The sequence below is a fragment of the Grampus griseus genome (assembly GCF_964374135.1).
Source record: "Grampus griseus genome assembly, chromosome: 11".
Classification (NCBI taxonomy): domain Eukaryota; kingdom Metazoa; phylum Chordata; class Mammalia; order Artiodactyla; family Delphinidae; genus Grampus; species Grampus griseus.
In genome coordinates, this window is record NC_139005.1 from 79,690,402 (window position 1) to 79,705,131 (window position 14,730).

The 14,730-nt window shown below is 41.8% G+C and overlaps 1 long non-coding RNA gene across 3 annotated transcripts in view; it reads right to left on the reverse strand.

Annotated features, from left to right (window-relative positions):
• Window positions 1-5,370: 5,370 nt before the first annotated feature.
• Window positions 5,371-14,730, reverse strand: part of LOC309829296 — a 436,099-nt gene continuing 426,739 nt past the window's right edge. For all 3 annotated transcript variants that reach the window (XR_014297394.1, XR_014297395.1, XR_014297396.1), the window contains 2 exons: window positions 13,082-13,178; window positions 5,371-5,797 (listed from right to left, as the gene is read on the reverse strand). This is a non-coding gene — a long non-coding RNA (uncharacterized lncRNA). The remainder of the gene's footprint in view (window positions 5,798-13,081; window positions 13,179-14,730) is intronic.

Here is a 14,730-nt window from a genome sequence, read left to right on the forward strand (position 1 = left end):
CTGAATGAGATCCTTGCTGGGCAGAGTAATCTTGGTTGTAGGTTTTTCCCTTTCATCACTTTAAATATGTCCTGCCACTCCCTTCTGGCTTGCAGAATTTCTGCTGAATGATCAGCTGTTAACCTTATGGGGATTCCCTTGTATGTTATTTGTTGCTTTTCCCTTGCTGCTTTTAATATTTTTTCTTTGTTTTTAATTTTTTGTAGTTCGATTAATATGTGTCTTCGTGTGTTTCTCCTTGGATTTATCCTGTATGGGATTCTCTGCAAGTCCTGGACTTGATTCACTCTTTCCTTTCCCATATTAGGGAAGTTTTCAAATTTAACCTCTTCAAATATTTTCTCAGTCCCTTTGTTTTGCTCTTCTTTTTCTGGGACCCCTATAATTCGAATGTTGGTGCGTTTAATGTTGTCTCAGAGGTTTCTGAGACTGTCCTCAGTTCTTTTCAGTCTTTTTTCTTTATTCTGCTCTGTGGTAGTTATTTCCACTATTTTACCTCCTAGGTCACTTATCCGTTCTTCTGCCTCAGTTGTTCTGCTATTGATTCCTTCTAGAGAATTTTTAATTTCATTTATTGTGTTGTTCATCATTGTTTGTTTGCTCTTTCGTTCTCTAGGTCCTTGTTAAATGTTTCTTGTATTTTCTCCATTCTATTTCCAAGATTTGGGATCATCTTTACTATCATTACTCTGAATTCTTTTTCAGGTAGACTGCCTATTTCCTCTACATTTGTTTGGCCTGGTGGGTTTTTACTTTGCTCCTTCACCTGCTGCATATTTCTCTGTCTTCTCATTTTGCTTAACTTTCTGTGTTTAGGGTCTCCTTTTCACAGGCTGCGGTTTCACAGTTCCTGTTGTTTTTGGTGTTGTTTTGGTTTCACAGTTCCTGTTGTTTTGGTGGGTAAGTTTGGTTCAGTAGGTTGTGTAGGCTTCCTGGTGGAGGGGAATGGTGCCTGTGTTCTGGTGGATGAGGCTGGATCTTGTGTTTCTGGTGGGCAGGACCACGTCCGGTGGTGTGTTTTGGGGTGTCTGTGAACTTATTATGATTTTAGCAGCCTCTCTGCTAATGGGTGGGGTTGTTTTCCTGTCTTGCTAGTTGCTTGGCATGGCGTGTCCAGCGCTGGAGCTTGCTGGTCGTTGAGTGGAGCTGGGTCTTAGCGTTGAGATGGAGATCTCTGGGAGATCTCTCACCGACTGATATTACATGGGGCCAGGAGTTCTCTGGTGGTCCAATGTCCTGAACTCAGCTCTCTCACCTCAGAGGCTTAGGCCTGACACCTGGCCGGAGCACCGAGACCCTGTCACTACACGGCTCAGAAGAAAAGATAGGGAAAAAAAAGAAAGAAACATAAAATAAAATTTAAAAGTTATTAAAATAAAAAAAGTTTAATAATATTATTAAAATTTTTAAAAAAAGAAAAATCAAGAAGAGAGCAACAAAACCAATAAACAAATCCACCAATGATAACAAGCGCTAAAAACTAAACCAAGATAAACACAAAAATCAGAAACTGGTCACTCGCATACAGCAAACCCCATGTCTACGGTTGCTCCCAAAATTCACTGCCTCAGTTTGAGGATGATTCGTTGTCTATTCAGGTATTCCTCAGATGCAGGGTACATCAAATTGACTGTGGAGATTTAATTCACTGCTCCTGAGGCTGCTGGGAGAGATTTCCCTTTCTCTTCTTTGTTCGCACAGCTCCTGGGGTTCAGCTTTGGATTTGGCCCTGCCCCTGCATGTAGGTCACCTGAGGGCATCTGTTCTTCACTCAGAGAGGACGGAGTTAAAGGAGCAGCTGATTAGGGGGCTCTGGCTCACTCAGGCTGGGGGGAGGGAGGGTTACATAATGCGGGGTGAACCTGTGGCGGCAGAGGCCAATGTGACATTGCAACAACCTGAAGCGCGCTGTGTGTTCTCCTGGGGAAGTTGTCCCTGGACCACGGGACCCTGGCAGTGGCAGGCTGCACAGGCACCCAGGAGGGGAGGTGTGGAGAGTGACCTGTGCTTGCACACAGGCTTCTTGGTGGCTTCAGCAGCAGCCTTAGCATTTCATGCCCATCCCTGGTGTCCACGCTGATAGCCACAGCTCGCGTCTGTCTCTGGAGCTCGTTTAGGCAGTGCTCTGAATCCCCTCTCGTCGCACACCCCAGAACAATGTTCTCTTGCCTCTTAGGCAGTTCCAGACTTTATCCCGGACTCCCTCCCATCTAGCTGTGGCGCATTAGCCCCCTTCAGACTGTGTTCCTACAGGCAACCCCAGTCCTCCCCCTGGGGTCTGACCTCCGAAGCCCAAGCCTCAGCTCCCAGCCCCCAACCGCCCCGGCGGGTGAGCAGACAAACCTCTCGGGCTGGTGAGTGCTGGTCAGCACCAATCCTCTGTGCGTGAATCTCTCCACTTTGCCCTCCACACCCCTGTGGCTGCGCTCTCCTCCGTGGCTCCAAAGCTTCCCCCCTCCGCCACCCACAGTCTCCGCCCGCAAAGGGGCTTCCTCGTGTGTGGAAACCTTTCCTCCGTCACGGCTCCCTCCCACTGGTGCAGGTCCTGTCCCCATTCTTTTTCTCTGTTTTTTCTTTTGCCCTACCCAGGTATGTGGGGAGTTTCTTGCCTTTTGGGAGGTCTGAGGTCTTCTGCCAGCGTTCGGTAGGTGTTCTGTAGGGATTGTTCCACATGTAGATGTATTTCTGATGTATTTGTGGGGAGGAAGGTGATCTCCACGTCTTACTCCCCTCCATCTTGAAGATCTCCCCCCACCCCCCGGAAATTCAAATTTTTCAGGTAAGAAGTCACTGTCAATCCAGGCTAACAGTGATTTGAAATGTTATGGACTGTAAAAGATGTTAAAATGTGAGAAAAAAAATAAAGAAATAAATAAAAAGTGCCCTAGACTCTATGAAATAATATAGTTATTTCATGTTTCTAGCAATTGGCCCGAAGGAACCATGGACTTCCCCTGGTGCCCCAGGAAATTGACTTGGATCAGAACTTAGATGGGTTACCCTGGGATCAGAGCTTACATTGCTCTGTCTTACTCTTATCCAAAGTACTGGCCCTGCCCAGAAGAGGTCCTGAAAGGAGAACAGGGAGTTTTATCAGGCTTGGCTCAATGATCAGGGTGATGGAGGCTTCAGGCCATAATTGTTCCAGTCCAGCAGAATTCTTCTTAGGGCAGATGGCAAGCTGTGTTACTGGGCTCACTGCAGAGACCAGATCACACTCTTCTTCCAAGTTAATAAAATAAGGACTAAAATAGTCCAGTGGGTTTAGTAACTACATTACTGCTTTTCTTTCCAAGAACAATTCTGATGGAATCGAGAAGAAAAATTGCATTGAGCTGAAGTTGGAAAGGAAGTGAATAAACAGGCAGTATGTGAAAATGATACTTATGATAAGCTCAGTTCTAAATGAAAGGACAGATATTTTGATCCTCAAATGTGGTGTCTGCCCATTTTATCTATTATGGAAGGTCAAAATAATACATTCCTGGAAAACCTTTTGGGGGTTTCACTGGTGAGGGAACCTAGTTTAAAATCAGTAGTTAGGGCTTCCCTGGTGGCGCAGTGGTTGAGAGTCCACCTGCCGATGCAGGGGACGCGGGTTCGTGCCCCGGCCAGGGAGGATCCCACATGCCGCGGAGCGGCTGGGCCCGTGAGCCATGGCCGCTGAGCCTGCGCGTCCGGAGCCTGTGCTCCGCAATGGAAGAGGCCACAACAGTGAGAGGCCCACGTAATGCAAAAAAAAAAAAAAAAAAAAATCAGTAGTTATATAGAACCAAAAGCTCTTGAAATGAAAGATTTCTTCATGCACTTGCTTCCAGATGTGTTAGATTAGACCACTGAAGAGACATAATACATTTTTGCATATTAAATGACTTTTATCTTTTTGATCCACTGTGAAAGAATTTTTAAATTCGACTTGCTTTACTCCACTGACTAGCGTACATTTATATCTTTCTGTCTAGTATGTATTCCAGTTGACACCAAAGTGCTCTTCTTTAAAAACTTCCCACAACCATATTATCAGCTGCTGATGGCCTCCTCCACCCTCACATCATTATTCTAAACTAGTGAGGTCTTGCTGTCTAGGTAGTAGTTATGTTTAGAGATACATGGAATAGTTCTTAAAGTTCTGTTCATGATTTCCAAACTTGAAGAATAAAATGTAAAATAGGCATTGCCTCTGCTATCGAGGTTGTCCAGCGAAAGATCCAACTTTCTTACTCTCCAAGGAGAAGTAAAGCCACACAGATATGTTAACAGTCCAATGGTTCAGATTCTTTTTGCTTAGAAGATACATATTATTCTAGCTTCATCAGTCTAGCCAAAGAGATGTTTTGATGTATTCTCTTTATGCAGCTTAACTCCCTAAGTGAAATGGAGCTAGTGGAGCCAACAGTAAGATGTCTTAGGAGAAAACTGACCAATGAGAAAGATCATCTCTGCCCTTCTGACTTAACAGTCTTGATGAAAAGGACGTTTAAAAACTAGGGCTGCTTTTATTCCCTGGGGATCAGTGAGAGATCAGAGCCTCATTTAGGGGTGGGAATGCTGTGGTGTGGATCTTGCTAGACTACCTGATACTCTGAGACCAAAGTTAACAACTCATGACTTCTGCAAGAACATGGCAAGCAACTAAAGATGGGAACATAGCAGTAGCCGGATCTTCAGCCAAGTAGCGTTATTTGTATCATATTTAATGCCATCTACGTCCTTTCTGATAAAGAGCATCCAGGTTGTAAGAACTTGTACCTTTAGGCCAAAAATAAGAGGAAGGAATGAGCTAATGGGTGCCAAGTCTATATTTTCCTTTCGGTCTATTGCCTTTAAATCAGTAGGCTGGCCTTCCCTGGTGGCGCAGTGGTTGAGAGTCCGCCTGCCGATGCAGGGGACACGGGTTCGTGCCCTGGTCCGGGAAGATCCCTCATGCCGCGGAGCGGCTGGGCCCATGAGCCACGGCCGCTGAGCCTGCGCGTCCGGAGCCTGTGCTCCGCAACGGCAGAGGCCACAGCAATGAGAGGCCCGCGTACCGTAAAAAAAAAAAAAAAAAAAATCAGTAGGCTTATTTTCCTTCTGCTAAATATTTTGTGCTTATGAATGCTGAATTTGAAACAGGCAGCTGGACTATTCCAACTAGCCTAGAAGATAATTTGCAAAAATGGAACTTTTAGACACTGTGGAGGTTCATTAGCCTGGCTGGTAGGCCCCATGTTTGGATGTTCTGTGAGTTCCTTACTCTATTTGTTTCCTATCGCTGCTATAAAAAATTACCACATTCTTATTGGCTTAAAATAACAGAAATTTATTATCTCACAGTTCTGAAGGCCAAAAGCCCTACATCAGTATCACTGGGCCAAAATCAAGGTGTCATCAGGATCACACTCCCTCCAGAGACTCTAGGGAAAAATTCATTCCTTGCCTCTTCCAGTTTCTGGTGGCTGCTGGCATTCTTTGGCTTGCAGCCACATCACTCCAATCTTCAAGGCCAGTATCTTGAAATCCTTCTGCTCCACCTCCACACCAGCTTCTCCTCTGTGTGTGTCAAGTTTTCCACTGCCTTCCTCATGTAAGGATACATGTGATTGCATTTAGGGCCTAACTGGAAAATCCAGGATATCTCCCCATCTCAAGATTCTTAACTTAATCACATGCATAAAGACCCTTTTTTGAGCCCAGTAAGATAACAGTCACAGGCTCTAGGGGTTAGGATGTAGAGGGCCCATTTTTCAGCCTACCACACTCACTGCTTACCTATCATTGAACACATACAAAGTCACATAGATAGAGGCAGAGATCCAATCTGAAAGCAAATGACAAATTATCAGTTTACTCTTCTTCAAACTTTGCTATATTCAGTTATCAGGAAAATTCACTTGCGAAGAACTGTTTATTCAAACAATGCTAGATGAATAAGATGCCTAGAAAAACAAAACAAAAAACCTCTTTGGCTCACCACTTTGCATCATGCCTTAGGAAGAGCTTAATAAGGAAATGAGAGAGAAAACGGAGAACTAAAATCTCTCTACATCCTCTGATTGTGCTACATCTACCCTCAGTTTTTGTCAACTGACGCAGGTGTGTGAGGAGAGGAGAAAGAATGGAGTTGTCCACCCTTGGAATTCAATATATCCTTAAAATCCTTATAGAAACTCTGTGACAATGTGAAAGCCATTTGCTTTTGTATTGGAAGAGGACATGCTTCCCTGGGGTAATAAAACTCGATTCAATTCCCGACCCTAGGGAAGATACAGACTTGGATTCAGAGTTAAACCATTCAGAATTTAAATACATCAAATTCCTAATATCTTAAAAAGTCATGTTGGTGAGTCATCCAGGCAAGATGGTGTGGTGGATGAGATTAGGGGTGGGTATATATCAAGAGCAAAAACAAGATCTGAGAGCTTGCAACTCTAGAAGAGCCCAAAGTGACGCTGAACTTCAAAAACAGGAGAAAAACTGCCAGTGAAGCCTTCCAAAGGAAACTTTTGCTTTTTGTTTCCACCTTTTATTTCCACTATTTTCTCTCTTCCATTAAATATTTTCTAGCCCTATAATAAATGTGATGTTCTGAGTGGATATGAGTAAGAGGCATTCTGGGATTTAGACCAGAAATCACCCAACAGGTGCAGGCACACACGCGCGCGTGCGCGCGCGCGCGCACACACACACACACACACACACACAGAGCTATCCTCACACAGAAGGCTGTATGAAGACACCCGTGTACGATGTGGAGGGTAAAGTGACTCTGGAAGCTAAATTGTACCGACGGTTTCTAATCCCAGCTCACCAGGGATTTATATTATACAATAAGGAAATGACTTGTTGGATAACTTCCAGAGTTTGTCTTAAAATTTAATTGCAGCCTATCTAACACTTTTATAAAACATATACATTTTACTTAGGTTTCTTAGTCAAAATATTCCTCTAACTTTTTTTTTAGTAAGTGACAAAAGTGTTCTAGCTGTAATTAATGGAGTACAAAAATATTGCGGAAACATGCCTTAAGGCTTAAACTATAATTCTATTACTAATATATTCCCTTGGCTTGCCTTTTGAACTCTGCTGCCTCTTGCCTTGCAGCTGTGTTTAATGAGTGGAGAGATTATTCAAATGAGCCCACAGCAGAGCATTATTTCTGAGGTGCTCGCCATCTTGAACAGGCATCCTCTCTCACAACCAGGCGGTCAGAGCAGACCATCCATTCCTCTTTAGTTACCTGGCCATGTATGTGGTAATATAATTCCACAGACATCCAATCACATCCCTAGATTTGGAAAGAAGCTACTAATGATACTGTGACCAAACAAAAGGACAGCAGAAACGGCCTTCAAGGTGACAAATGAGAAGATACCTACACCAGCCTCTACCCGGCTTCAGCTTTCAATTTGTCACTGCCTGTCAGTGATGGAGACTGTCAGTGTCTAATAATGAAAACATGCAGCCATACAAAATAGTCTCTTTAAAAAGCACTGTTTGCAGGCATATGGCCTTTGCCCCAACTTATATTGAAACGCAACCCATTATAAATGGGCAGGCCAATGTTTAATGATTTTTAGGATGTTAAAATGAGTTTCTACTCATGTAAGATTTAAAAGTAAGTATAACTCTCTAGGGGAGAAACCCCTGAGACGATTACAAAGTTGCCAAGAAAATTTAATAAGAACTAATTTTAAACTGATAAACATTCAATCCAATATGGTGAGATTAAGCAATAAGAATTCTTCCTGGGAATTTACAGAGAGATAAGCATCTCATGAATAAGTAAATTCTGAAACAGGAGGCTACAGGGTGTTTATTGATTTTGAAATCATTTGTTTGAGAAATTGCCCTTGAGGAAAAGACTATTATGTCTGATAATATAATAGTTATATTCAGAGACAACCCACTTCTTTGGCTGATGGCAGAATATAAAGATTACCCACCCAATACAAAATTTATAAGCAAAAATTTAAATTGCAAAACCCGGTTACTCATTATTATAATCTTCCATTTCCTAATTTCTAGAAGTTAATTTTCGCATGTAATACAAAAGTCAAAAATAAGTAAAAGCTAAATAACTGAAATCCTCGATTCACAAATAGTTTTGCTACAACTGGAATTGGGGAGTTTTTTTTGGAAAAAAAGGCTCTCTCCATGGACATCCTAAATTCCATACCCATTAATCCCAATTCCTTACACCATCTGTATCTACCTGTGCAACTCGGGATAATTCGAATTAAAATTTGGAGAAGCTTCTGTATCACTTCAAAATTTTAAAAACAAAATGTTCTTTCAATTTATCATTCTCATGAAAGAAAAAACTGCAATCATTTTTAACAATGGTTGGAAACATAAATGGTGTTTTGTAAATTCTGAGTTAGTCAGAAAATTCCAATACAATGCTCTGTGTTTTCTAACAATTAAAAAAATTATTTTTTTCTAAACACTTCCCCTGAAGAAAGTTGCCACATTTCTTAACTGTCATCCAACATAAAGTGAGGTAATAGAATCCAATTTAGTTGCCAATGACTCAGTTTCTATAACAATACCATCTTCCATGATGAATCATTATTGGGTTCCACAAAAGTGGTAAAATGCCCATCCTCTCCTCCCTACCTCTAGTTTCTGAAAACGAAAGAGCAAACTCTCTCTCTCTCTCTGTCCTTTCAATTTCATCCCTTCTTATCCCTTCTAGAACTTCACTACATCAATTGTGCCCTCTTCTATGTCTATTCTGTTGCCTCTTCTGTTGGCTATTTCCTCTTAGCCTACTAACATGCTCAAGTGATCTTACTTCACTAAAAATTAAGATCGTCCTCTCTCAAGTTACCAGCTCATATTCAGCCATATTCTTGAGTAACTACACACTGGTCTCCACACTGTCACTCCACACACTGCTTCATCCTTTGATCCATTTTCCACCAGCAGGCTGAAACGTCTCCTAAACCTCCCCTGTGTTCAACTGCTTCAGGTTCTCTTAAAGTCACTCCCTTAATCCCTCTCTCTGCCTTCCATGACCCTGCATTCTCCTGGCTCTCCTGGCTCTAGCAGGCCTTCCTGCTAGCCTCTGAGCCTGAAATACCATCCTACTTTTCCTCCTAAAGAAACACTACAAATCCTTCAAGGTCAACATAAAACACCACATTGTCTGTGGAATCTTCCCTGACTCCGTCCAAAAAGAAGGAATCATCCACACCTTGTACATACCTCTTTAAAGCTCTTATCACATGAAACGGAACTTCCATTCATTAAGTCACCAAACATTACTGAGCATCTTCTTGGTGCCAGGTACTCTTCCAGGCACTTGGGACATCTCAATGAGCAAAACCAAGGTCCCTGCCTTTAAGAAGCTGCAGTCCAGTGGGAATAATTGTGACACATAAGAGTATTATGTAGGAAAAAAAAGAATATTATTTAGTGTATTAGAAGGTTATATGCCCTACAAAAAAAAAAACAAGAGTGCATCATGGAAGGATTGCAACAGTGGAGAAAGACCGCAGTTGTATGACAAAATATGATGTTTGCATGTTTGTCTCCCCTACTGGATTGTGATCTTCTTGAAGGCAGAAATCATGCCTTATTCATTTTTGTACGTCCAGAGATTAGCCCAGTGCCTGGTACATGGTAGATTGTCATTTATTCATCTGTTCCTTCAATAAACATCTATTGAGGAGTAACTGCCCCCCAGGACCATGCTAGGCACTATGAATAATAATAACAGCAACACTTATTGACTGTTTATTCTGTACCAGCTACTTCCATTTCATATATGAAGAAGCAAAATCTCAGGGAGGTTAAAAATCTTATTAGTCCAAGGTCACAATGTTAACAAATGGCTGAGCCATAGTTTGAATCCAGCCAGTCTGACTCCAAAGCCTGTAATCTAAGCTACGTTACGCTGCCTCTATAGAACCTATCCTCAAGCTGTGTAAAACTAGCAGATAGGACAAATATTAACAAACTGTTCCAGAGGGACCAACCATCCTGGTTTGCCCAGGACTCTCCTAGTTTCAGTACTAGAAATCCTGCATCCCAGGAAACGACTCCGTCTCACGCAAACTGGAATAGTTGTTCAATCTAAATCTCTGCTCAGATTTTGCTTTCTCCATTAGACCTACTGACCTTTTAATCTACCCTCCTGCACCACACCCATATCCTGAACTACTTTTTCCTACCATACTTACTATCTTATAACAAACTATATAATTTGCTTATTTGTTATGTTCAGTGTTTCTTGCCCATCTATCAATTAGAGTGTAACGCAAGCACCCAGAACAGTACCTAACACTCTATAAAGAGCTGCTTTCTAGCACTCAAGAATGAGTGACCCAGCATGGCAAGTGCCCTTAAGGAAATATGCCTCTCATTTTATGGAGTCAACAAGGAAGGTCGGAGACACCTTCCTGAAGGAACTGTGGCTAACTCAACAACTGAGCAGCAGATTGACTAGCTGACAAGGAGGAGCCCAAGGGTATGGGAAAAATATTCTGAACAGAGGGCATGACAATCACAAAGACCCAACTGGCATGGTGCTGTAAGTATGTATGTATGGGATGTGGGGTGCTTAGGAGAAGTTTGGAGTTGCTGGGATACAAGGAGCGAGGCAGGAATTGGCCAGATATAAGGATGAAGAAACAAGCATAAAATATATTTGGGTTTCCATCTGTCTTTAGCATAAAGTCCAAGCTCTCAACATACAAAGTCCTTTACTATCCCAACTTCTAAGCTCCCATGACTGCTTCATGTATCCATTCCAGTCAAGCTGGACATTCTCTGTTCATACTCTAGACTGTCAAACCTTCTATGTCTTTACAGAGAAATACCTCTATTTTAAATGCTTTTCCCCTCCAGCTTCTCAGGCAATCTCCTTCAAGGTACAATTCAAAACCACCTTTTCTATGAACACCCAATGGCCCTATGAAAGCAATAGTCCTTTCTCTCTTAATGCTCAGAACCATTAATCTGCACCTCTAACTCTTGCCTGCTTTCTTCTCTCTGTAAGGTTACCTTTGTGCAGCATGTTCACACCCCCTATCTACCTCTAACCTCATCTCTGACTCTCACCTCCTCTGAGGACTTTGGCTTCTTTCTGCTCCATGCAGTTGCTAGCTCCTACCTCAAGACTTTGGCACTGGTGTTCCTTCTGCCCGGGACTCAATCCCTCGATCTTCATTTGACTGTTTTTTTCACATCATTCAGGCCTGCTGCTCAGAGAAGCATCCCAGAACTCTCCCCCTGTCCCAGCCACTTTCTATCATATTACCTCTGTATTCACTTCTTTATAGAGCTCACCAGTACTTTTTTTTTTTGGCCATGCAGTGAAGCTTATGGGATATTAGTTCTCTGACCAGGGATTGAACCCCAGCCCTGGCAGTGAAAGTGCCAAATTCTAACCACTGGACCACCAGGGGATTCCCTCATCAGTACCTATTTTTAAAATGTGTTTACTGGAATGCAAGCTCAATGAGAGCAGAGACCTTGTCTGTCTTGGATTCGGCTGACTCCCCAGTGCTTGTAACACATAATAGGATCAATATGTGTGGAAAGAATGACAACCTCATGGCCTCTATTAACTTACCAGCTAATTTGAGAACATAGAAATTCCTTTATGTCTTTGAACCCCCAAGACATAAAGGTGCATAGTCTTTTTCCTAATGGATAGTAGTCATTCAAATACTTACTGAATGACTGAACAAGATTTCTCTATATATATTCTAATGATAAAAACCCTACAAACCAATGGCTTTTAAACTTTGCTGCCCATTAGAATCGCCTGGAGAGCCTTTTAGAAATGCCAGTGCCCTGGTCCCACCCTCTGATACTCTAATTCAATTGGTTTGGGAAGGGGTTTGGGCATCAACATTTTTTTAAAGCTCCTCATATGATTCTAATGGACAGCCAAGGTTGAGAACTGCTCTAAACCCTGCAAAAGAATGCTAAGTCCAAATAAAATGTTGAATTCCAAACAAACTTTAGGACATGGCCATTGATTTCTTGAATTGCTCTTCATGAGGAATTGTGAGCAACTGCCTGCTGAAAGAGAACACTTCGAAGAAAAAAGAAAAAAAGACTTCGGCGCCATACACTGAAGGAGGTGGCCTTTCAAAGCAAACACTTCTTAGACCCATCTACTGTTCACAACTTCTTTGGAAAATTCATTGGCAATAGCACATGCAGGACCCCACAATCAGACTAGGAAAATACTGTGTCATAAAGGCATTTAGAATCATTCTTGAAGTTATTTGGCGGCTTTATGCAAAAGGGTGGATTATACCTCCTTATCAAGGTATTAATATGAATGTATAAGCCCATTGTGCTCAGGATTCAATAGACCTGCAATGATTTAGGCAGAGAGTGTGTTTGTGAAGCAGAAGAAAGCCTGCCTAATTAGGAAACAAGGAACGGGAAAATAAATAAAGGGGTTGAACAAAGTCAGCTCTGGCTCTAATTTGCCTGGAGACATCCTAACACTTGCTGCCGAATAAATCGAATTTTTGCTGTATACATTCAATATTTGTGAATAAGCTGCCAGCTAGCAGGGTTTTTTTTTTTTCCCCCTGTTTTTCCTGTACATGCAGGGAATGGTGTGCATATTGTCAGGCTGGGACATGCAATGAGCCACATGGAGGCAACTCCCAGGCTATGGAGGGACAGCTTGGGCCAGGAGGGGACTGTCCCCAACTTGCAAAAACAGGGGATGGGGAACACAGGTGAGATCCATGGGTTTCACATACTATCTTGGGAGGAAAATATGATTTTTAGAGGCAATTTGACAAGGAATTTCTATCCTGCTAGTCTGGGTTAGCGTTTCTGAATGTGATAAATAACAGGGCTCTTGGACAGCTCATTTTTTCTTTATTTTGATACTCTTACAGCAGTAATCATGCCTCTTGTCAAGTGTTATAAAGATAAAGACAAATGTTCCCTATTGCTATTCTGTCAATGCAGCTCAACCCAAGCCAAAGAAAGGCACCCCTGCCAGATGTGTGGAATGTACCATTTGTCTTGTCTCTGTCACAGACTGAGGCCCATCCTATCCCAACAGGATCCTCAGGTCAGAAAAATTGAAATCCACTGCAGACAGTGTTGAGGTTTGCTTTACCTGATCTAGAATCCAGCACCCCATGCATGTTCCCTCCATGCTGACACCGAGATCTATCTTCCTTTTCTGGGTCTATTGATTAGACCGTGCAACACATCTGTAAGGTCAAATAAGCAAAACAATCGCTTTGTCAAATAAGATGGGCTTTGGCATCAGTGATTTTTTTTTTTTAATCAGAAAGATTCTGCACAGTTGTCATTTATTGATGGTAGCAATATTTGAAAAACATGAAATGATTTCCAGAGATGTGGTTCAGGAACCCGTCTGAAAAATTGTGTATGCCAAAACAGATGGAGTTTGGCTTAATTGTTGAAATAAATTGCCATATGGAACAAAACACAGCTGATTACTGCATTAACACTAATGTTAATATGCTTCATTATTCTATTGTCATTGTAGCTACAGTTGTCACCAGACTTTAATCAACGTTTATAAGGGAATTCAAAGTGTGAAATTTGGGGCCCAAAGGAGATTTCAGACATCATCTAGTTATTTTACAGATGAGGAAACTGAGGCTTACAGAGGATGAATGATTTGTATTAAGGCATATACCCTACATCCTGAAAATGAAAGGTATTTTTAAAATGTAGGCCACATTTGGGCAAGTTATTCATAAACAACAAGGCCATTATAACTCAAAATAAAAAACAACACTACTGCAAATGAGCATGACAGGAGATTTTGTGCAATTAGACAAAACAGACAGGACTACCTAATTTGACACAATTTCTTCTTCATGCTTAGCATCTCTTAGTTAACACCCAAGATATTATATATGTTCTCTTCTGGAACTTTTGCAGTGATTTCTCGCTTAGTATCTTCTTCCCAGGATATTCTCAATATAAAATAAAAATCATTGTGGATGATAGGAGGAAAACACAAATAAACCACAGGAGATGTTGGGGAATAGAAAATGGGATATGAGAATAAAGAGATATCTCCCATTTCCAGTTGTGGTGAGTGAAGTGTTTTCCTTAGTTTTTCTCATAACTGTTGATCCTTCCCTGGTCCCCTTTTCTCTGTAAAGTTGGAAATGAATGGGAATTGATCTGAAAAGCTATTTCAAAAGTTATTACAGGATTGTCAGTAATCCTCTAAACCTAACTTTCGTCCCTACTGCCACCCCTACACCCGACACACAAAACCCTTTGAAAAGCTAGTGTTGGAAGTCTGAAGTGAGAAAACAGTAAGCCAGTAGCCATCCCCTACCCCCGCCCCAGCTCAAGGTCAGTGACCCAGAAACAAGTGAGAGGAGGCTCCAAACTCTGTGAAAGAAATTGTACAGTTGTGTTGAATGGATGCTTCGTTTCATGATTTGTGTTTCATCCTACTGCGGCAAACTTTTAAGAGATGTCCAAATCCTTTCATTTTCTCTGGATACCACCCCTGACAGAGTCCTCTGTTACAGTTCTCGTCACCTTTAATTTCCCTTTTATGTTAATTTTTTTCTATCTTTCCCTTCTCATTTGTTAGCTCCCGACCAGAAAAAAAAAAAAAAAGCAATTACCTGTGCAACTTTCTGCCTAATACACAATAGGAGCTCAGTCACTGTTATTGAATAAGTGCATGAATCTAGCATTTACTGAGCTCCTGAGTTCTAAGTACTGTATTAGGCAGTGTGTGTTTATGTGTTTGGGTCTGCAATGTTA